General features: G+C 41.4%; 1 protein-coding gene across 14 annotated transcripts in view; it reads right to left on the bottom strand.

Moving 5' to 3' along the window:
- Positions 1 to 24304, bottom strand: part of SGMS1 (sphingomyelin synthase 1) — a 305701-nt gene that overhangs the window by 96947 nt on the left and 184450 nt on the right. For 11 of the 14 annotated variants that reach the window (XM_067025115.1, XM_059054011.2, XM_067025107.1 and 8 more), the window contains one exon: positions 19288 to 19368. The exons of 2 other annotated variants lie outside the window; for them this stretch is intronic. The gene's annotated coding sequence lies outside the window, so the exon portion shown is untranslated. Of the gene's footprint in view, positions 1 to 7489; positions 7605 to 19287; positions 19369 to 24304 lie in introns of those variants that run through there. One more of the 14 variants, XM_059054015.2, reaches the window with a different exon arrangement.

The raw sequence follows: 24304 nt of genomic DNA, 5'->3' as shown, positions 1-24304 counted from the left end.
CACAACGTAAGAAAAGGACACTCACGGTGAAGACAAGCAACACTGGGGAAGCCAGCTAGTCCGTGCAGAGCATTGCATCTTGGTGGACTTACCACAGTCCAAGGCTGGCCCTTGAACCTTGCAATTCATAAATATGGTGATCAAGAGAGGGTTCAGGCTAAGCAAACTCAGTGTGACAGTAAGGTAAAAATGTCAATTTAATACCATCATGTAGACTGGATGGTGGATGCTGATATCTGCTGATCCTGTGTCTCCTGAAAAGTATAATTCATGAGGAACCCAAATTATAATCAGAACGATGCATCACGGGCGTGGAAGGGTAATGTGTTTTGTGGCTTCCTGTGTGGCCCGACACTGCACTGTGAGGTTAAGGCAGGCTCGGGGGGGAACTTCCCTGGTGGTGCAGTGGTTAAGAATCCGCCTGCCAATGCAGGGGACGTGGGTTCGAGCCCTGGTCCGGGAAGGTCCCACGTGCCGCGGAGTAACTAAGCCCGTGCGCCACAGCTACTGAGTCTATGGCCCTAGAGCCCGTGCTCCGCAACGAGAGAAGCCACCGCAACGAGAAGCCCACGCAACCCAATGAAGAGTAGCCCCTGCTCGCGGAAACTAGAGAAAGCCCGTGTGCAGCGACAAAGACCCAGCACAGCCAAAAATATTTTTTTAAAAAGGTAGGCTCAGGGGTGTTCAGGGGGGAGGGCAAGACCACAGTCTAAGTCAGGTTGGGAACCTAACCATTTGATTTCAAAAGCCCACAGACGGCCCCACCATTGGGATAAGATCCATACAGAGACCTGCTGATACTATACGAGTGGCAGGGGACCTTCTCCCGTAGAGAGGCCAGCATGGCCTCTCCACGTTCCAGTGCGCTAAATTCCCCTTCAAACAGATCCCTTCTCAGACTAGCATGCCAGTACCTTTAACTAAATTATAATTCTGCCCTAGAAGCCATTTAATCTCTTTACTTACTTTCTCTATCTTTGCTGTGATTCATTCATTACAGAGGTGTTTTATAGTTTCTTTGGGGGTCTTATCTTTTTATCCAAGTCAGAAAGTGGAAGGGATCTCCCTGTTGGCCCTCATGAGGGTACACACACCACATTTAGGGCAGGAGCCAACAACTCCACAGGGAGATGAAGTCTTTACGAATTTCAGGGAAGGGGGACGGACAGCTTTAAAAAAAAAAAAAAAAGAAGCATAGAAAACTCCACTCACAACTGTATTGAAAGAAGCATATTTTTAAAAAACCATTAAACACCAAAAATACAAGCTAACAGACTTTAGACATGGAGAATGAGCTATCCTATTACACTCTACTTTGACATTTTAAACCTCTTTGTTCCTTTTATGCCTAAAATGTGTTGGGGCCTTCTGGTGAGACTCTAGTTTCAAAACCCAAAGAAATCTATCTTTAGATCTGTTGACTCAGCACAAGGCTAGAACTTGGATTTTGGTATCAAACACAGAAGAGTTTCACCAAGCCAGTGACAAGGGGCCTTTATAAATCCACAGTCAGCCTTCCAACACTTTTAACAACACTTTCGGCAGCTCATGGAATTTTCTAGTCTCATCCACCTCTGAGAAATCAAAATGACACGTATAAGGATGTACCTAAAGTGGAGCAGTCATCTATCAGGTCTCAAGAATTGTGGTCAATGGCACCATCTAAAATAGTGATGTATCTATTAATCCCATGTAGTTTATTATTAACCTTTCAGCTTTGCTTTAATATCAAACTCTTGCCTTCTGACCCCACAGAGGTATGCAATTTTGTGTAACCAATTCGAGATTCTCTGTTAGAATCACTGGGTTTTTGCCAAGAATGCTTACCCAGAAAATCAGGGGCAGCTTGAGACCATGAGGGTCCCGAATGCCACCTTCTCTTTCTGCACAATCAGGGGAGTTAAGCAAGCTTGGACGTTAGCTTAATGAAAGCCTCCGAGCACTGACAGGGCTAGTCTGTGTTATAAATTCTCCAAAGGGTGTTGTGATCCCCAAGTCATTCCATCCTACGTGTGGCTGCTGCACTTCACCTTGGGGCTGCCATCGCTCTCCTGGTATGAGCCAGCCGTGAATTCTCCCCACTGCTCCAGGAGGAAAGGTTTCCAGATGCCCAGAGAGAGGCGAGCTGCTGGGGGACTAACACTTCTTCCATCTGAGGGCCGAAGTCACGTGTTTATGTGAGGTTTAAACAATTCAGTTCCAATGCGGTGAGGACCATGAGAAAGAAAATTAGGAGTAGCCTCTCTTTAAAAAAAATCACTAACTTCCACTCTCCAACCTGAGTAAGAGCCTCTTTCTAACTCAGGGAACTTTTCATTGCTGGGTCTCTGACTGCTACCTCCTTGGAGGATGAACATTGCTACAAAACATTCTGCCTTCACAAAGCAGACAGCAGGTGGGTTGTACACACTTGGGGATCTTTCCACCCAAGCCTTATCTCACACACACACACACACACACACACACACACACGCAATCACACTTGTAAGTCAAATACATTAACTTTCAACTGATTTCTATGGATATGCTACATACTGACATAGGTTGCCATAGCAGCAGGAAAAACAGTGGGCCTTGTGCATGGACTCCAGACTTCTAGGTCCACAGCTGGTGCACAAGTGGAGGTGACAGGACGAGTGATCACATGAAAGCTTTGCCTTATCTTTTGGGGGGAGGCTGAGAAGGTACAGAAATCACTAAGACTGCAAAGCTGACACACTTGCACATTCAGTGGCTGGGTATGTTGCTTACATCTTAAGGCACTGGAAAATATACTAAGAGACCATAATATCAAGAGTAAGATGAAAAAACAGAGCAAATTACACTGCTTAAGAACAAACATTACAAGTTTTTGTAGTGGAGCAATTCACAAACCTAGAAACCACATCTTGGCTAGTTCCAGGCTAATATGAAGTAGGAAACTCTTGTTTTCCATGCAGCTCACCCTCTTCCTCAGATAGGTGCTTCTCACCTTGGTGCATATTATGGTCCTTACCTACAAGGCCAAAGCAACACTTGCAAAGACATTCACCTCTCCTAATTTCTGAAGACAAGAAGCCTTTTTGTTTTCTGTCTTTTAACATTAAGATCCAATTTCCTTATTCATCCTCTTTTCAAATCTTACATTTTAATAAGCATCACTCAACCCCATTGCCAAAAAAAAAAAAAGTTAATTGTAAAATGGCTTACTACATACAAAGCATGAATGTAAATCTGGTAGCACAGTCCACACTCTATGAAACACGAATTGGGTTTCCACACATAAAGAAACTTGCCCCAAATCACACAGCAGGTTGAATTGGTAGGGCTGAGATTCAAGCACAGGCTTATTGAACTCTCAAACCACTGTAATATATTCCTCCCTGGAACGGAGCAAATAATATTTTACTGTGCCACTGCTGATAAAAGGTATATGCTGTATACATCTGCAGATTTCAGAATACATTAACTCTCACAGGCCCTTTCACAAATATACTCTTAAAGCTACTCTGTGATGTGGATAAATCAGTATTCAAACTTCACAAAGAGAAACACACATATTGAAGAGTTAAGCGAGCGAGGGTTTCTCAGCCTCAGCACTATCGACATTTGAACAGGATGATTTTTAGTTTGGGGCTGTCCTGTGCCTTGCAGGATGTTAGCAGCATCCCTGCCCTCTACCCGTCAAGTGCCAGCAGCACATCTTCCCACCCCAGCTGCATCCATCAAAACTATGTCCAAATGTCCCTCGAGGGGTAAATCACACCCCAAGGAAAGCCACTGAGTTAATTGCCTGGTTAAAGGCTGTACTGATAACCAGGAAAGAATTCTACTAAATCCTAGTTTAATGGAGATTTCTCTTATACCAAGCTACAGCTCCTTAAGAGAAAGCACGCGTTAGACTGGATGAAATATCTCAGAATTCAGAATGTGACCACCTCTGCTTCGCTTCACAGTATATGATTACTCTCTCTCAGCTTTTACACTAAGGCATACGTCTCCAGCGTCTTCAACCACTGTTCATATAGTTTCTAGACCCTCTCCAAAACCTGATTACTCCATTCTGGACACACACGTCAACATAAACCCAGAAATATGCACAACATTGCCACAGGAATTAAAAGCAGTAGCAACAACAAAAGACCAAAACGTGGCACATACGATTTACAATTTACAGTCAGGCTCTGTTTTTAAGCACGTCTCCTGAATAATCTAATTTGATCCTTAACATTTTCAACGGCCCGTATGAGGGAAGTATTATTATCTGCATGTTATGAATGAAGAGACTGAGGCACAGAATGCTCAAATAACCTGCCCAAGGGCAGGCTCCAAAGTCCTTGTTCTTAACCACTATCTACAGTGCTTCAAAGAACTGTGGGATTATCACCTCCTTGGTTCTAAATTCTCTGTCTCTACGAGTGTGCGTTTTGTTGTCCAGCTGTATCAAATGCCCTCCTTAAGGCACACTGCGGGCACCTTATTCAAGTCTGACGTCACCCTATTGATCATCCCTCTTCAGGCAAAAGACACAAACCCACTCACCTATACTGCCGTCCACCCACTTTGTCCATCTTGAGTAAAGTACACACAGCACTTTGTTAAATGTTTTTCCAGAGCAGACATGTCCTATCTATGGCATGTCCTGATATACTAGTTCGGCAACTATCGAAAAAGAAAGGTCAACTGGTGATGAGTGATGCTAGATACTGATCACCACCACTTTCTTTTAAGTGATCCCAATCCATCTTTTCAAAAAAAAAAAAAAAAGTGATTTATTAGTCTGCTAAACAGCAACATACACTCTGCAGCTAAAGTTTCCAGAATTTACCATCTCCCCGGTTTTCAAAACCTAAGTTGTCTGGCATACTTCCTTCTCTCCATGATTTTCTCAAGATCACCCCCTAATGGTTTTATCATCACACTGGCATGTCCTTTCAACATCCTCAAGAATTCCAGTCACTTAAGGCAGCTGGGGTTTAGAGAGGTTTAAGGAGGAGGCCAAGGCAACCTTGCTTTGCTTGGGAAGGTGGGTGGGTGTTCAGTGTCATATTGATGGCAAGAATGATGAGGGAGGGTGTGAGCCACACTCGGTCCTGGAATGCATACTGTAGTTCGTGGTCTTCTAAGAAGGTGGCACTGTTCTCTTGTATTATATGACATCCCAACAGATGATCCAGCAGACGGACTCTCAGAATTGGCTGCCCCTGGTGAGACACGCTGAGCCTTTCCCGTCTAACAAGAAAAGCTTAGCGTTCACAGAGTGTGCCTTTCATGACCTTACCATTCCTAACAAACAGGTTCAACATTAACCCAAGTGCTAGCAGAAATTTAAAATCATTTCACATAGCATACAAAATACTGCCGGAGTGCACTCAGACTTTCAACCACTGGACGTCCACGGACCCAGCTGCTTGGTGTTACAATTAGAGAACAGCCAAGCTGTACCTGATGAGAAGAATCTGCACATCCAGAACTAGAAGGGCTTCAGGAAAGAAGGTAGGAGAAAGTCCCTCCAAATCAGCAACTATGAGGTGGCCTCAGGTATCAACAGGCTCATGAAGAGGAGGGCTTGCTTAGTTAATATTTGAAAACCACAAGCTTCCAAAGTAAATGCATTATTCCTTGAACTTTGATATTTTGGTACTGGGGCAATGCGGAGCTTTTACAACTCCTTAAAAATCTTCTTTGAACCCAGAACCACCCCTGGATTATTTCACACAGAAAAATCAACACTATATTAGGAGCAATTGGAGCCACATGGGAAAAATTACAAACCTTAAATGTTACCTTTTATTATAAATTAAATTAACCAACTGTGAAATCTGGAGATTGTGTAACCTTGCTGAGGCTGTTTCTTCATCACAAAACAGAGATGATAATACCTCTACCTCTCAGCATTATTGGGAAAAACAGAATGAGGTAGCAGGTGCAAAGCCTCTCACTTAAATGTTCAGCTCTGTTACAACTATTAGGTAAAACTTGAATCAAAATTAAAATTTAATTATTCCTTTAGATTTTAGACATATTTTCCCAGGCTCCCCACCTGAGGGGGCTTTTCCAAGTACCCCAGTGGACTTAAGGCCATTTCTGACAATATCACAGTCTGTTTCTCAAAAGAAATGAGATCCCAAGGTGTTACCTCTAACAGGAGGTGCTTGTTCCGTTAAACTCAAAGCTAGTGAGTTTACCCATTAGCCCCAAAAACAGTGGTACTAGGAGTTCAAAGTGCCACTAATTAAAAATTCTAAAAACCATTTTAATTATTCCATTTGGAAGTGATTTCTTTCTAGTTTCCTTTATAGAGCTAAAGAAGTCAGTTGCAAAGCACTTTACTCTTTCTTTCTGTTACAGAGCTTGTCTACTGCCTTAGAGTCTATCTTCAAAAATGAAGGAAGTGTAAAGATACTATTCATACCTTTATAATTCATATTTGGAACTTCATAATTCAGTTTACATCTTCCTGTCATCCTTTATGCTACAGGGGAGACTTCAGCCTGCCTTCCCAGCACATCAGTGTTTCTGATGATAAACAGGTGATACCTGTCTGTTGCACTATGTCCTCAGTAAAACAGCAACAATCACAAGATTCTGCTTCTCCTGCCCTCTACCTCCCCATACCTCTTGGAAGAAAATAATTTGCCTGCACCATACAAACTGCTATGCATTTGCTGACTAACTTCTTACATTAAAAAGCAGTTTTAATTAAGAGAAGATTTTTAAAAGCAGCTCACTATTTCTACATAAATTTAAAAGTGATAAGCAATTCAGCAGGGTCAATAGACCTTAGGTCTCCTGGTTCCCGTTACATCCTAAGTAACATCTACACATAGCAAACTCAAATAGGAGGGGTGGGGGGGAAGCAAGCGCCATGCATTCTTCTCGGTGTATTTATTTCCACAAATTCCACAAGAGCAGTTACCTGGCCACAGTAAATAGAAAGCATGGCTGTGGCGTAAACATGCTCATTCCAAATCACGGGGAGCACGTGCTTCCTTCTGGCACTGAGCTCAGATCTCACCATCTTGCTCCCAACCAGCCAAAGCAGTTGGCTGAAGGACCTTTTTGTACAGGGACTGGAATCTGAGAAAGTGAGTAGTTCCCCAAAACTGAGTAACCAAGCTGTAAATATAACCCCACTAACCTCAAAAACCTCCATTAGGAAAGCCGGATAACCCCAAACCGAAACCAGCCCCTGGATCCCTGGCTGTCAAAAGCACCCTGCAACACTCAGAGCATTTGTTGATGCAGCCTATCAACTACCCTGTGAGCGTTCTCAGGTGTCAATAGCTATTGCCTGTTTGATCATCGAGGCGGATTCAGTAAAAACTAAGAGTCCCTTTACTTCGCTGTAGAAGGAATGGCAACGACTGCGGTACCGAGTGTTTTCTGCAAGGCAAGGGAGGCTGTTTCACCCGGCTTTTAACCAGGTCCCACCGTCTGTGAGTGCTACAACGCGTCCCCCAGAGAGCACACTAACGAAGCCTAGCATCCCAGAAGGAGCAGTACTTACGGTCTCTCCTCCCAGGAGGCCAAGTCTCAGGAAACTTCCTGGGGCGCCAAGTTTGCGCGCGGCGCCGGCGCGCTCAGGCTGCGCGCTGCCCGCCCGGGCTCAGGCGGAGAAACGAAGGCGGCCGGTGGCCGGCGGCGCGCCGGCCCCGCGACCCCGGCTCCTCGGGTGGGCCCGCGCCTCGGGCGGGCCCCGGCCGCCTTCTCCCGCGGCCTGAGGGGTCGGGGTGCAAGGACCGCGGCGCTGAGCAGCCGACGCCCCGGCGGACGGGCGGCGGGAGGATCCTCTCCGGGGAGCAGCTGTGAGCGGGCACGCCGGGTCCAACCCCAGAGGCTCCAGCAGGGAGGCCGCGGGTGTGGCCGGGCAGCAGAGGTTTTTTTTGGAATGCGGGGTGTGGCCCTCTAACACAGCAAAAAAGAAATGAGTCAGCCCGTGTGATCCTAACCAATAAGCTTGTTCACTGTCGGTTAAGGCGGAACTTTCCTTTCTTGATTTATATCGGGCTTAGGAGCCTTTTAGACTTTTTTTTTTTAAACTTAAGCCTTTAACAACGTCAAGAAAATGGTAGATGTCCTTACAACTCTTACAAAACAAGGATTAATTTTGTTATGATAGATACTTGATCAGTGGATGTATGTTAATTTCTGTTACTTAGTAAAAGTTCTTAAGCTAGGCAGCGATCCTGGACGTAGTGAGTGTGGAATCTGGCGACAAAGCAAATTGGGATCTAACCTCTGAGATGCATCTAACCTCTGACACTGTATGATCTTGCGCGGGTTAATTATCTGCAGTGAAAGGGACAAAATGCCCACCCAACAGTTTGGGGGACAGATTATATGTAATAATACATGCAAAGCATTTGGACAGTGCATGACATAGAGTAGGCACTCAAACAATGCTGTCTTGTCCCTCTGATTACTGAATCAAAATCTCCAAACCTGTGGACAAACTGGCCCATAATTTTTGTTTAAATTCTTTTCAATGTTAAAATATCCCAATAATTTTCGAGCTGAAACAGTTCTTTGGTATTTGCATGGTCTGAGTCCCTTATTTGAGTGATAGAAAACTGAAGAAGCTTTTGGGTTTAGGATTCTTGGATTTGGTATTCCTGTTCTACAAGAGAAATTTTATTAGTAGCAGGGGAAAAAAGGGCTTAAAATTGGAATGATTCCAGTTATGCCACAATTAAACCAACTTTTAAAAAGTAAGAGTGATTTTGGAAATATTCATTCTATCTTGGTCACTGTACCCTAAACATCATTTTGGAATAGAAATATTGAAAAGAAACTTAAAGTAGCTTGGAATTGGCAAATTACAGGAGACCACAGAACTGCTAGGTCCTGAGCACCTGTTAAGAGTTGGTTACTAGTGAGGGAAGAGAGTTTTTGCAGAGGAATAATTTTTTTTTTTTTAAGTAAACCATCTTGGCTTTGGAGACAATCTCCTGAGTTTAACTTCCTCATATTTGTTTAAAACCAGTCATTCCATAGGGCAAAATTTCTTTAAAATACTCTTTAAACCAAAGATAAAATCTTAAGTGAGATCAAGGGCCCTTTCTAAAATGCTATTCTTTTCTTCGAACCATCACGGAAGAATAGAAAGAACTCTGCACCTGGAGTCAAGAGCTCCTGTCCTAATCTCTGCCAATAAGTGATCAGGTACATTGCCCTATGTAAACTGCTTCATCTCTCTCTGCAGATTTCTAAGTGTTCTTCTAGTTTTAAAACCAATTTATGGTCTAAAAGAACAGGCACAAGATAAGCCTATAACCTAACACTGAACTTTAGCAACAGGCATAAACTGGGCCTATATCCTAGATGATGAAACTGATAAATCACTCTTGACTCTCGTATTCCTCATGAAGGTAATCTTATTGTCCTAGACACTGTAAATGAAATTCTGGAGTCATCTGAGCTCCCTCCCTCTCTAGTGACAACACATCATCATCACCATCATGTGATAAATGTCAGAGTCCAGCGTGCCATCATGTCATAAAACAGGGGGGTCCTCTCTCTATCAGTTAAACTAGTATAGTTTTATAGTAGAGATCAAGAGGAAAACATTTGCTTTACAGGCAACTTTCTTCAAACATTCATGTAAGTACATACCTATTTTAAGGCACATTGATTTTCTGTTTATGAAACTATTACCATCAATTATACTGGCCAAACTGATAATATGTTGCCTGTTACATCAAGAACTGTAGCTCTTTTATATGAGAAGACTATATATATATATATATATATATATATATATACACACACACATTATGTGTGTATGAGCAACTCAATAAACTTCGTGACCCTGCAGTTTTAAATACGCAATTGTACGCATGTGTGCAGCCATACGTAGATAACGCTGAGATACGTGAAAGTGAAGGAGGAAGGGAAAGGTAGCCCATACAGGAGAGAGAGAGATAACCTAGTTTGTTTCTATTGTCTAGGATGCAGTCAAGCTGAAAATGTATAAAGTGGGTGCTCCCTTCAAGAAGAAGGAAGGCTTCATAAATAAGTGCACCTGAGATCATAACTCAAAGCACCAGAGAGATGTTTACAATGATCTTTACACTTCGGAAATAAGGACATAATTACCAATGTTATTAGAACATCCTCACAATAGAAAAAAGCTCACTATTTCTAGGATATCTTAGTCGCCTAAAGTTAAAATGCGGTGCTCGCTTCGGCAGCACATATACTAAAATGCGAAGTACAAAGACTGTCAATCTATGGTTAAAAAAAAGGAACGATTAGCTCCGGCCCCAATGCCATGTTTGTCATTCAAAAGCTGGCTTTCACCTCTCCAACCCCATCTTCCACTTAAAAAACCCTTGGCCAAATAACCCCACCGGTCTACTTGTTATTCCCCTAATGCGATGGGCACATTATCACCTCCACACATGGGCCCATGCCATGGCCTCTGTCTGATGACCTTTCTCATTCTTCTTACAAGTTATTACCTTCCAGACCCACTCAAACCCCTTCCTTTTCCTGCAACCCTCCTCACTGGCTCAAGCCCCAGGGAACTCTCCTCTCCTCCAAATGCCTACAGACCTTATTCTGTAGACCTCCATCTCTAACTGACTTAGAGAGCCTTAGTATCTTCCTTCTTTTTGAAATCCCTGACTTTTCTCTCTTGGCAGATGACAAAAGTCCATCGGAGGCAGAGATGGTGTTTCAGAGGCCTTGTATCCCCCAGGACCTAGCAGATTCTGAATAGTTGTTGATATAATGATGTTTAAGTTATATAACAGCCACAAAGGAGAAAGGAAAATTTTCCTTTTGACTGCTGACACATCAAGAATACACAAATATTATAGCTGTTCAAACCAGTTGGCGAGCAGAACCCAAGTGGCAGATGTGTGTCTTTGCTCTTTACGACATGTTCCAACAATAAAGAATGCTGCTACTGAGAAAGCAAATCTGATACTTCCTAAAGGGAAGTACAGTTTACAAAAGAGTGTCAGCACATACAATCTCAGTTCCCCAAATACTAACCCACTCACGAGAACAGAGGGACTAAGTCATTCTGTCATCCGCTTCAAGTAAGGAACACATACATACATATCTGACCATCTTACCAAAGTACCAATTCCCCCTTAAATAGAAACATCTACCCGTTTACCTACAAGTGCTCCTAAGCATAAAAAGTAGCAAATGGCAGTTCTCCGAGGCAACTTGTAACCACTAGAACCATCATAAGTTTCCATTTGTTTATATGGTTTAAAACCAAAAGCTATATGACATTTGCATTACAGCAAGCCTCTGTCCAAGAGTCATCTATCATACATAGACACAGGGAGTCACTCGTATCCTTTGATTAGTGCTAATACATTTCTGCTTTTATGAGATGGGAATAAACCCTACCGTTGTTCTCAAAAAGCTATGTGATAAATCAGCCATCCTACTATGCAATTACATTTATTATAATTGCCCATGACAAAGACACAGACTTCTTAAATATTCCAAGTACAAACAACCAAATGAATTAGTCAGTATTCTTTTTTTTTTTTTTTTTTTTGGTGGTACGCGGGCCTCTCACTGCTGTGGCCTCTCCCCTTGCGGAGCACAGGCTCCGGACGCACAGGCTCAGCGGCCATGGCTCACGGGCCCAGCCGCTCCGCGGCACGTGGGATCTTCCCTGACCGGGGCACGAACCCGTGTGCCCTTCATCGGCAGGCGGATTCTCAACCACTGCGCCACCAGGGAAGCCCTTAGTCAGTAGTCTTTAACTTGCAGGTAACAGAAAGGGCACTTGAAGGAGCAGAGGCAAAAGCAAGACAGACTCACTGAGTCTAGCAACACAAAAGCCACAGGGGTGGCGAGGCTTTAGGACCAACTCAAAATGAACTCCACCAGGACAAGAGGACATCTTTGCTTCTACAGGTTGGCTTTGTTCTCCCTTCCTAAAATCTGCCTTCTTCCACTTAACTCCCAGCTCTGCCACTCAGATGGACTATTCCATAGTTGTAATTTTTAAAATTCTTAAGAAAAACTCATGCTGGTCCAGCTTGGGGCCATATGGCCACCCCAGTGGCCAAGGTCCCACGACTGACTGGTCTACACTAGAACTACCTCGTTGAACTGGCGGGAAGAGCAGTAAGTCCTCCCAAAGATAGGTGAGTTTACTTCCCAGAAGTGGAAAGGAGGGCTCATTTGTCTGCCCCCCAAATATCACCACCTATCAAGAAATTCCGTTTCAAGTCTAACACAAAAGCTTATCTAAACAGTCCTCAACCTGGTAATAAATTACATTCTGAAAGTTGTTTAATGAACTCTAAAGTTCATGAACACTTCTGTGGCACTTGAAATGCATTTCACTAGAGACCAAATGTAGAGACACTGGCTTCTCTGCCAGACTTTAAAGGCCTATTGGACTCATGATTTATCTGAAGTATAATGTTAATAATATTTCTAAGACTATACTCAAACCCCATTCATAACATTGTTCCTATAGGAAAATGTATTTGAAATTCCACCTACAGCAAGAAAAACATGCTCAATTTAATTCATTTACTGAGTATCTAGCAATGATAGTGGCTTCCATTGTGCACATATCACTTTACATTTAATCTGTACACAATACAGCAAGGCAGGTATTAACAACCGCACTGAACACACGACGAAACTGGGAGTTCGAGAAGGTTTTGAAGCCTAAGGTCAATCATGAAGACGAGTCAGAGCCTGCTTCAGAGCTATGAATGTTTGACCCCAAAGCTGCGACTACTCTCTCTGATACCCATAGCAGCCAGACAAGAGCGGGCCTTCAGTTCAGGTGACTAAGAGCTGAACTAACGTTTCAGACTCTGTGTAAGCATCTAGATTTTCCTGCAGAGAAGAGAAGGAACTAGTGAGCAGTCACGTCACTCACAGTCAATAGCCAGACATTAACTTTGTATATCTTCCCAAGAGAAGGTATTTCTCTGTGGCAAAACAAAAGAAAATATTTCTCTGGGTAAACCTTAAATTATACAGATGCTTGTACTGACATGAAGATCGTCTGCAAATTAAGGGTCTATAAATAGTATCTTCATAAAAAATTGATTTTGCCCAGTTGAAAAAAGAGAGCATTATCTTAGAGGGCACTTAGGTGTTTTAGAAGAAAGTTAAAATTGCAAAAATAACTAGCTGAGGTGACTCAGTCCTGCCAAAATAAATGTGCAATGGATGCATTTCACAGCTTTAACTGTATTTCACATTTTAAAAAATGTTTTTGGTTATGAAGTATTTACTACATACAAGAGAATATATTGGGTTGGCCAAAAAGTTCTTCGAGTTTTTCTATAAGATGGTACGAAAACCCGAACAAACTCTTTGGCCAACCCAATATTTAACTTATATGTCAGGAAAAATAATATTAACATCAACAATCATGAACACACCACCCAACCTAAAGGCAGATCATTAGCGATAAACCATGGCAGCTCCCTGAGTGTTCCGTCCTATCTGATGGAGGCTGAAAATTGCTTCTTTCTGTGCATGTTGGACAAAAAGTTTGAAAGCCCTTGGTCCAAGATGGGGCTTTAAGAATAAATTAACCCAGTGCCTTCTGAAATTAAACTGGAGAAGTGGTCATGAGTAATGAGACACAGAACAGCTGAATTCAATCATAAAGGAAGGGCACAGGTAAACTGTACATTGTCTTAATCTAGAAACTGCTTGTCAGACAGACTTGTAGGAGCTTTTGGTTCTACTCCATGGTCCAAAGCCAGGATTAGTCATTAGACAGATTACTACTAGGCACATGACCTGAAATATGACAGGTCAACTGGAAATTGTTCCAAACTGAGGGGAGGTATTGCTAAGCCAAGACAAACTGGTTCTCCCATGCAGAGCCTTAAACACATCAGACACCATAAGAAGAAAAAGAAAAGGAGCACATCATGGAGAAAAGGACAAATAGCTTGAGGGGGGAAAATCAAAGAAAATAGTCAATAATTTACTAAGAGTCTAATTTTGTTGTAACAGGGTGTTAAACAGCTTATATTATGGGGAAATGTTAAGATAAAGAAATTAAAGAGTTTACAATATATGTCTAAAGAAAGGACATATACACTAAGCTAGTGAGTCAGTATAAATTGTGTGACTAAAAGCTACATATTGAGAATAAGGAAGTCTAACACGCAATGCAAATTAAATAGTACAGTAAATACATGCTAAGGAGGAGATGGAAAAGGGAAGATAAGCTTAACTAAGAAAGCAATGACATTTAAAGAACATCTTAAGGATGGCATACAACAAAGTGGGGACACCTACATGAACACAGTTTGCCAACTATCAAAGTGACACTCTCCTTCAGCACCCAACACTGTCTGCCTTGTTTTATAGCTGCTGGATACACAGCATCCAATTGCATCGTACTCTAAGATTCCTGAAGGCTGGGTCCAGGGCTTGGACTTTTTTAAACCTCCAGACGTCCAGACCCTGACATGGGACATGTTCTACAAATGTCTGAAGAAAAACAAATTAAGGGTCAAGTTGCTCAACCCTAAATACCTTATTTAAATGCCTTATTTGAAGTGATAACCTCTGATGAAGGTTGACCTCTTCAATGCAGGAGGAAGAGTGTAGTACAACAGATGATGGGGAACACTGTTTCTCAACTTAAAAAGGAAGTTCTCTGTACAAGGTGTGTGTATGTGTGTGCGTGTCCTGAAAGGGAGAGAGGGTGGTACCTAATGGGTGAAAAAGGAGCGTTATCAGTTCAGGTTAAAATATGCTACAGGAACAACACCAGCATTTTGGAGGCCAACAAGAGAGAAAGGTTTACTTCTGGTCCTGTTTGGTTCTTTGCAGGTGAGCCAAGGGTGGGCTCCATGTCCTCTTCACTCTGCAACCAAGACGGAAGCAGCACCCCTAACTGGGACAGGCTGATCTCATGGCAAAGAGAAAAGAAAGATGGCAGAATCAGGCAATGTCTATTCCATTTCTGCCTGGAAATGGCATATCATTGTTATTTACATTTCTTATTATTTGCAAGTCCTACGGCAAGCCAGCCACAGGGCTCAACCCTCAGTGAGGTGGGAAAGAATATCCTCTCACAGGATGGAGGGTGGGTAGGGAGGAATAGCAAATGTTTTGACAATAATATAATCTACCGCAAAGGAAATGGAAAATGGTGAGAGAAGTGCTTTCTTCCCTTCAATAGTGATAGAAGAAGATGTCCTATTATAAAAAAGCAGTCTTTCCGTTTCTGTGGTACTTTATGGTGTTTTCATAATATTTCAAATATTGTCTCACTGTATCCTTACAACCAACCCGGTGTGATCCCAGGACTTGCCCAAGGCCCCTGCAGCTCCTGAACTGGAACCCCATGTCTGGTGACCTCTCACCAAAGCAGCCTTTGAGGCCTCTGTTTCACCCTCAAAATGGAGATAATCCTTGACACATCCTAAGAAGGTTGTTGAGAGATTAAGTAAAACAACGTATTTAAAACACATAAGCACATAAAAGTACACAATAAATATAAGGTAATATTATTATTAAATTATGATATCTATGGCTTAACCCATGTCTTTCCCAAATTAAATTTAATCACAAATAGTTTGTTTAAATTCCTTAAGAAGAAAATGCATTTATTAACGATGCTTCCTTCCCCTGTCAAAACCATAAGCTCCCCTAGTTGAGTTTTATCTGTACACACACACTTTCCCCATGACTTCCCTTACTTGTTTACTCCCTGACTGATCAGTTTCTTAAGACTCTCAAGAAGTTTCAGAAGGCAGCACTATTAATAATTTTTATTTCTTCACAAACAAGAGAAATTAAGGAAAACTTAAGACACCCAGTCTTCATTTCAAGTATGATATAGATGCCATGCATGGCTCCCAACTGAGAATGAATAAAGGACTTAGCATCAAAGGCTCCAGCCCTAATTAGCACTACGTGCCTTCACTATTTGCATTCTACCAAACTACAGTTCCAGCCTTTCCCCAGAATGGAATCTTCCTTTCCCACCTCTGCCTCTTGGCTCAAACTGTTTGTTCTACCTAGACTATATCCTAGGCACTGCTCCAACTCTGTTCAAAGATTCTGCCCAAATACTGAATAATTAGGTAAGTGCACCACAGTGCATACACAAAGATGTTCATCATAGTGTGCTTTACAAGAATGAAAAGTTGAAAACAACCTAAATGCCCACTAATAGGGAAATGGTTAAATCCATTACAGACCACATATACATGGAATGCTATAAAACAATAACAAAAATGATGTAGATTATACCTATTGAGGTGGCATGGTCTCAGTATATGATCAGTTGAATCAGGTTTCAAAACAATATTATTAATGATCCATTTTAGGGAGGAAAAATATGTATCTAATCTAGACACAGGAAGAGTATGGCAGAATACAAAAAAAAATGCTAATAATGGTATCTCTGGGTAGTGATAATGAGTTTTCTAATCTTAGAAATTTTCACACTTTAAAGCTCTTTCCAATTAGCATTGTTAACTTTTATAATCTAAAAAAGGGTATTTTAATTAAAAGGCATCAATCATTAATACCCAATTCAAATGTCACCTGCTCCTGAAACCCTCCCTGCCCGCCCCTCCCGTCTAGCCCACTCTTATCACACAAGTAATTCCTCTCTCCTGTCTGTTTCCTGAGTGTCTAATATATCTATTATAACATTTACCACATTTGTTTTGAAACGGCAGTTTTCTTTCTTCAGGCTTGATTAGCAACTCCTGAAGTGGAATAAGCCTGTTTTACATTTACTGGAATCTACCCTAATAACCCATGACCCAAGTACCCAGAAACTACTGAGTGTGTTGATTTGAACATAAAGAAAGGCTATAAAATTTACACATTTGAAGACTGTACACCTAGTAGTGCTCTAATCAAAAATTCATCTATAGTGGGGATGTTCAGAAATTGCACAGGGTCCATTCTGGAGAGAGAAATGATCAATCAGGATATTTTATCTGTGGCAAAATTTCTCTATTAATCATTACTCCCATGTTTGCTTTCAAAGTTACCAAAGACACCCTTATTCAACTTGTTTAAGACGTGGGTTAGTATTTCTTAATCCAGAGGCAAGTCTCTCAGATTTTTATCCATGAGCTTCCTCTTCAAACGGACAAGAACTACTTTTGCAATAATCCAAGTCCAATCCTGACTCAGTAGGAAATATAAATGCCTATTGTTTTAGGAAGAAATAAGGGAAATAAATGTTTTAAGATTATGTAAGTCTGATTCAGGGAATTGACACAAATGAATGTTTTGAAATATCCAAGGCATTTTTTGAAGGTTCAATAAAGAATGTGTTTTGAGAACTAGGTGGGTGAGATTTAAAATAAAAACAACCACCACAATCTTAGCTGTTACTTAGCAATTTCAGGCTTCAATTGTTCCCTTCTAAAGGGCAGCTGAGAAAACTGAAGAAACTGCTTCCAGCAGAAACACTGAGATATCTGATCCAGTTTCCTTTCTTCCTTCCATTTTATTCCCTAAGATTTTAATCCAGCCAGTATGAACTTTAAACTGCCCAGGTTTTTTGTTTGGTTTTGTTTCACTCTCTCCGAAGACAATTCCTTTTCCTTAATTCCTGAATCAAAAGCAAAGCTACATGCCATGGTTAGTTAGGGGCTCCCTGGCTGCTTGTGCCCAAAGTGTCACTACCTGAGGAAATGCAGAGTCACAGGAGTACAGAGAAGGGAAAGAAGGAAGTTCAAAAGGGAGGGAACAGTCTGACTTATCTCTAAGCACTGGCACTTGAAGCCAGAAGAAGTGAGGGGTGCCAGGGGCCGGTTACAAAGCTGAGTTAACAACGTGAGAATGCCAGTCACACTCTTAAGAAAATAGGTCTAAATTCTAAATTGATCCTGACACTTATGGGGCACTTAGCTTCATTCCAGAAGCTATGGGGGCATGATAACTTGGTTTACTTAGCATGGATTCAAAACCAGACCAGGTTTGCTTTTATCAACCAAACCAAACTCTTACCACCGGGGCTGAGAAAGATAATTGAAGATTTGTGGCTTGGAAATGTCTTCACAATAGGAAACTTACAATCTGTGGTGAGCTGGGGCCAGCTCATACCAGTCCCTTAGAACAAATTGCATATTCTCAGGATTTGGGGCAAGGCAGTTGTTAAACACACCATCATTAAAAGTTAAATTACATAAACATACAATTAAACTATCCTAAGAACAAAGATCATAAATACTCAAAACATGTCACTTCCTGTTTTACTATTATCAATGCTCTTGATGTTCTTTGCAACTATTGCCCCTGGTTGGTAGGAAATCATATAACAGTGTGCTCCTGCACATCACTTCCCAACTCTGCTGGCGGTGACTTTTGCTGGTAGTGTGAAGTCAGCTATGGTGGGAGTGTTCACACCATGGAAATCAGCAAACACTACAACCCCCTCCCCCCCATCAGGGCTGGCTCTAAACACTTACCTGCATATCACTCACTACCTGCAATGTTAACCCACCACTGCCTGACAGTAGTTCAGGAAGTTCAGCTGGCCAGTCTTCTAAGTCAAGATAAAGGCTTGCAAACTATAAATCATGATACAAATATAAGGATAGAAAGTAACTACTTTTATTGTGGCCCTGTAATGTACCAGTCACAGCACAAAGTACTATCCCCAAGGTATTTCGTTTCACGAGAGGTATTATCAAATCCAATACACAGATGAGTCAACTGAGGTTGAGAAGCTGTGTAACTACTAAAAGCACAACAGCAATAGCCAGGTCTATGAATGTCTGACTCAAAAATGTATGATCTTTCCAGTAACTACCCCACTTACTGACGTTATCATTACCATAATGAAACCAAAACCAACCACGTATAACTGTCAGATAATTAAGAAACACTAATGGCTTTTGATGTGTAAAAAAAAATGGTGTAATGAAGAGGAATAGACAAAGAGCTGAATTTTATTCATATTCACCAAGTTTATTCATATTTACCTCCAAAAGGTACCCACAAAACGTGGGTAAGAAATGGGGCCCACAGAACCAATGGAACGAAGAATGATCTGCATTTGAGAAGAGCTACTCCAAGGTTAATGTAAAAGGAATTCTCTTTCAATTCTTTAAATACTTATGCTCTATCCACCAAACTGACATACCCAACTTAAGATGACACATTCTACCAAGAAGGAATAATGCAAAAGCAAAATTTCTCAAATGTTGGCACCAACTTTCTGAAGTGTTTGGATATTTACTTTTCAAAATTTTCTCTTTCAAACTTTTGAGGTATTTAATTGTGCTGTTATGTTACAATGGTTTCTTACAGAAAATTCACCCTGTAGTCAACAGAATTCTAAAGGGCTAACAAAATTTTACTCACTGATTATTTTTTAAAATTCTTGTCATCTTGGCTTCCTATAAGTTACCGGCTTCTCCCATTGTTCCTGTACATTTCCATCACCTGCCATGAAAAGAAAGAATCTGATTATATGTCTCATAAAGACCATTTCCTGGTTTCTACTACATTAGTCTTTTCCTTTCTTTATACCCCAAAACAGAGAAAAATATAGTTGTCTCTCCTTTTCTCTCCAAAATCAAAAAGGCAGGAGAGTACAACACAAAAGATCACCTGAAGAGAAAAAACTTTAAAGAGCAGTATTTCTTCTGTTAGGGTTTGGGGCGGACGATACCCTCCCTTATGTTTTCAGGAAGAAATTTTTAGTCTTTCTTGGGAGGAATCAGTATTAGAGTAAGCCACTTTCTCTCTCTACCTCTCCCCCCCAGGCCCTCCTCCCTTCTCAAAAGCAAGTGACTTATCACCTGGGAAGGCTAGAGTAAGCACTGGCTTAGTGCTGAGGCTGCACACAGAGCTGGGCAGCAAGAGCCTCCCCTCTTGTTCTCTCCAACACCTGGGGCCAAGCTAACTTCCACACAGTAAGCAGGACAAGGGCTGCCTGCTTCCAGGAGGGCCAGCCAGCTCTCTCTGCCAGCTTCTCTCCAGCTGTTACTGGACCAGGATGACTAGATCAGGGTTACTAAGGTCCAATTCTTTAGAGAAGGAGGTAACTGACAATTCTCAGTTCTCCAATCCTGTTTTTATCAGTAATTAAGCTACTATCTATGTTGCTTCCCACTTGAATTGCTCTACTTCTCAAATTGTTTAAAGATTATAGGATTAGGAACCAAGATGGCAGACTAGAAGGATGTGCTCTCACTCCCTCTTGTGAGAACAACAGAATCACAAGTAGCTGCTGGACAATCATCGACAGGAAGACACTGGAACTCACCAAAAAAGATACCCCACATCCAAAGACAAAGGAGAAGCCACAATGAGACGGTAGGAGGGGCGCAATCACAGTAAAATCAAATCCCATAACTGCTGAGTGGGTGACTCACAGACTGGAGAACACTTATACCACAGAAGTCCACCCACTGGACTGAAGGTTCTGAGCCCAACATCAGGCTTCCCAACCTGGGGGTCCGGCAACGGGAGGAGGAATTCCAAGAGAATCAGACTTTGAAGACTAGTGGGATTTGATTGCAGGACTTCAACAGCACTGGGGGAAACAGAGACTCCACTCTTGGAGGGCACACACAAAGTAGTGTGCGCATCGGGACCAAGGGGGAAGGAGCAGTGACACCGGCGGAGACTGAACCAGACCTACCTGCTTGCGTTGGAGGGCCTACTGCAGAGGCGGGCAGTGGCTGTGGCTCACTGTGGGGTCAAGGACACTGGCAGCACAAGTTCTGGGAAGTACTCCTTGGTGTGAGCCCTCCCAGAGTCCGCCATTAGCCCCAACAAAAAGCCAAAGTAGGCTCCACTGTTGGGTTGCCTGAGGCCAAACAACCAACAGGGAGGGAACCCAGCCCTACACATCAGCAGTCAAGCGGATTAAGTTTTACTGAGCTCTGCTCACCAGAGCAACAGTCAGCTCTACCCACCACCAGTCCCTCCCATCAGGGAACTTGCACAGGCCTCTTAGATAGCCTCATCCACCAGAGGGCAGACAGCAGAAGCAAGAAGTACAATCCTGCAGCCTGTGGAACAAAACCATATTCACAGAAAAACAGACAAGATGAAAATGCAGAGGGCTATGTACCAGATGAAGGAACAAGATAAAACCCCAGAAAAACAATTAAATGAAGTGGAGATAGGAAATCTTCCAGAGAAAGAATTCACAATAATGATAGTGGAGATGATCCAGGACCTCAGAAAAACAATGGAGGCAAACATCGAGAAGATGCAAGAAATGTTTAAAAAAGACCTAGAAGAATTAAAGAACAAACAAACAGAGATGAACAATACAATAAATGAAATGAAAACTACACTAGAAGAAAACAATAGCAGAATAACTGAGGCAGAAGAACAGATAAGTGACCTGGAAGACAGAGTGGTGGAATTCACTGTGGCAGAACAGAATAAAGAAAAAAGAATGAAAAGAAATGAAGACAGCCTAAGAGACCACTGTGACAACATTAAACGCAACAACGTTCGCATTATAGGGGTCACAGAAGGAGAACAGAGGGAGAAAGGACCCAAGAAAATATTAGAAGAAATTATAGTTGAAAACTTCCCTAACATGAGAAAGGAAATAGTCGCCCAAGTCCAGGAAGCACAGAGAGTCCCATACAGGATAAACCCAAGGAGAAACACACTGAGAAACATAGTAATCAAACTGGCAAAAATTAAAGACAAAGTAAAATTATTGAAAGCAGCAAGGGAAAAATGACAAATAACATACAAGGGAACTCCCATAAGGTTAACAGCTGATATCTCAGCAGAAACTCTACAAGCCAGAAGGGAGTGGCATGATATACTTAAAGTGACAAAAGGGAAGAACCTACAACCAAGATTACTCTACCCACCAAGGATCTCATTCAGCTTTTTTTTTTTTTTTTTTTTTTTTTGCAGTATGCGGGCCTCTCACTGTTGTGGCCTCTCCCTTGAGGAGCACAGGCTCCGGATACGCAGGCCTAGAGGCCATGCCTCACGGGCTTAGTTGCTCCGCGGCATGTGGGATCTTCCCGGACCAGGGCACGAACCCGTGTCTCCTGCATCGGCAGGCGGATTCTCAACCACTGCGCCACCAGGGAAGCCCTCATTCAGCTTTGATGGAGAAATAAAAAGCTTTACAGACAAGCAAAAGGTAAGAGAATTCAGCATCACCAAACCAGCTCTACAACAAATGCTAAAGGAACTTCTCTAAGTGGGAAACACAAGAGAAGAAAAGGAACTACGAAAACAAACACAAAACACTTAACAAAATGGTCATAGGAATATACATACTGATAATTACCTTAAACGTGAATGGATTAAATGCTCCAACCAAAAGACACAGGCTTGCTGAATGGATACAAAAACAAGACCCATCTATATGCTGTCTACAAGAGACCCACTTCAGACCTAGGGACACATTCAGACTGAAAGTGAGGGGATGGAAAAAGATATTCCATGCCAATGGACATCAAAAGAAAGCTGGAGTAGCAATACTCATATCAGATAAAATAGACTTTAAAATAAAGAATGTTAAAAGAGACAAGGAAGGACACTACATAATGATCAAGGGATCAATCCAAGAAGAAGATATAACAATTATAAATATATATGCACCCAACATAGGAGCACCTCAATACATAAGGCTACTGCTAACAGCTATAAAAGAGGAAATCAACAGTAACACAATAATAGTGGGGGACTTTTAACACCTCACTTATAACAATGGACAGATCATCCAAAATGAAAATAAATAAGGAAACACAAGCTTTAAATGACACAATAGACCAGATCGATTTGATATTTATAGGACACTCCGTCCAAAAACAGCAGATTACATTTTTTTCTCAAGTGTGCATGGGACATTCTCCAGGATAGATCACATCTTGGGTCACAAATCAAGCCTCAGTAAATTTTAGAAAATTTAAATCATACCAAGCATCGTTTCTGACCACAACGCTATGAGATTAGAAATGAATTAGAGGGGAAAAATATGTAAAAAACACAAACACACGGAGGCTAAACAATACATACTCAATAACCAAGAGATCACTGAAGAAATCAAAGAGGAAATCACAAAATAGCTAGAGACAAATGACAATGAAAACACGACGATCCAAAACCTATGGGATGCAGCAAAAGTAGTTCTAAGAGGGAAGTTTATAGCAATGTAATCCTACCTCTAGAAACAACATCTCCAATAAATAATCTAATCTTGTACCTAAAGGAACTAGAGAAAGAAGAACAAACAAAACCCAAAGTTAATAGAAGGAAAGAAATGATAAAGACCAGAGCAGAAATAAATTAAAAAGAAACAAAGTAAACAATAGCAAAGATCAATAAAACTAAAAGCTGGTTCTATGAGAAGATAAACAAAATTGATAAACCATTAGCCAGACTCATCAAGAAAAAGAGGGAGAGGACTCAAATCAATAAAATTAGAAATGAAAAAGGAGAAGTTACAACAGACACCGCTGAAATACAAAGCATCCTAAGAGACTACTACAAGCAACTCTATGCCAATAAAACAGACAACCTGGAAGAAATGGACAAATTCTTAGAAAGGTATAACCTTCCAAGACTGAACCAGGAAGAAATAGAAAATATGAACAGACCAATCACAAGTAATGACATTGAAACTGTGATGAAAATTTTTCCAACAAACAAAAGTCCAGGACCAGATGGCTTCACAGGTGAATTCTATTAAACATTTAGAGAAGAGCTAACACCCATCCTTCTCAAATGCTTCCAAAAAATTGCAGAGGAAGGAACACTCCCAAAGTCATTCTATGAGGCCACCATCACCCTGATACCAAAACCAGACAAAGATACTAAAAAAAAGAGAAAATTACAGACCAATATCACTGATGAATATAGATGCAAAAATCCTCAACAAAATACTAGCAAGCAGAATCCAACAACACATTAAAAGGATCATACACCATGATCAAGTGGGATTTATCCCAGGGATGCAAGGATTCTTCAATATATGCAAATCAAACAATATAATACACCATATTAACAAATTGAAGAAGAAAACCACATGATCATCTCAATAGATGCAGAGAAAGCTTTTGACAAAATTCAACACCCATTTATGATAAAAACTCTCCAGAAAGTAGGCACAGAGGGAACCTACCTCAACATAATAAAGGCCATATACGACAAACCCACAGCAAACATCATTCTCAATGGTGAAAAAGGAATACAAATTGTAAAAGAAGAAGTAAAACTGTTTGCAGATGACATGATACCATACGTAGAGAATCCTAAAGATGCCACCAGAAAACTACTAGAGCTAATCAATGAATTTGTAAAGTTGCAGGATACAAAATTAATGCACAGAAATCTCTTGCATTCCAATACACTAGTGATGAAAAATCTGAAAGAGAATTTAAGGAAA

Source organism: Kogia breviceps, chromosome 2, assembly GCF_026419965.1.
Source record: "Kogia breviceps isolate mKogBre1 chromosome 2, mKogBre1 haplotype 1, whole genome shotgun sequence".
Classification (NCBI taxonomy): domain Eukaryota; kingdom Metazoa; phylum Chordata; class Mammalia; order Artiodactyla; family Physeteridae; genus Kogia; species Kogia breviceps.
The sequence above is the reverse complement of the archived record's forward strand: the minus strand, read 5'-3'. Positions and strand labels throughout refer to the sequence as shown.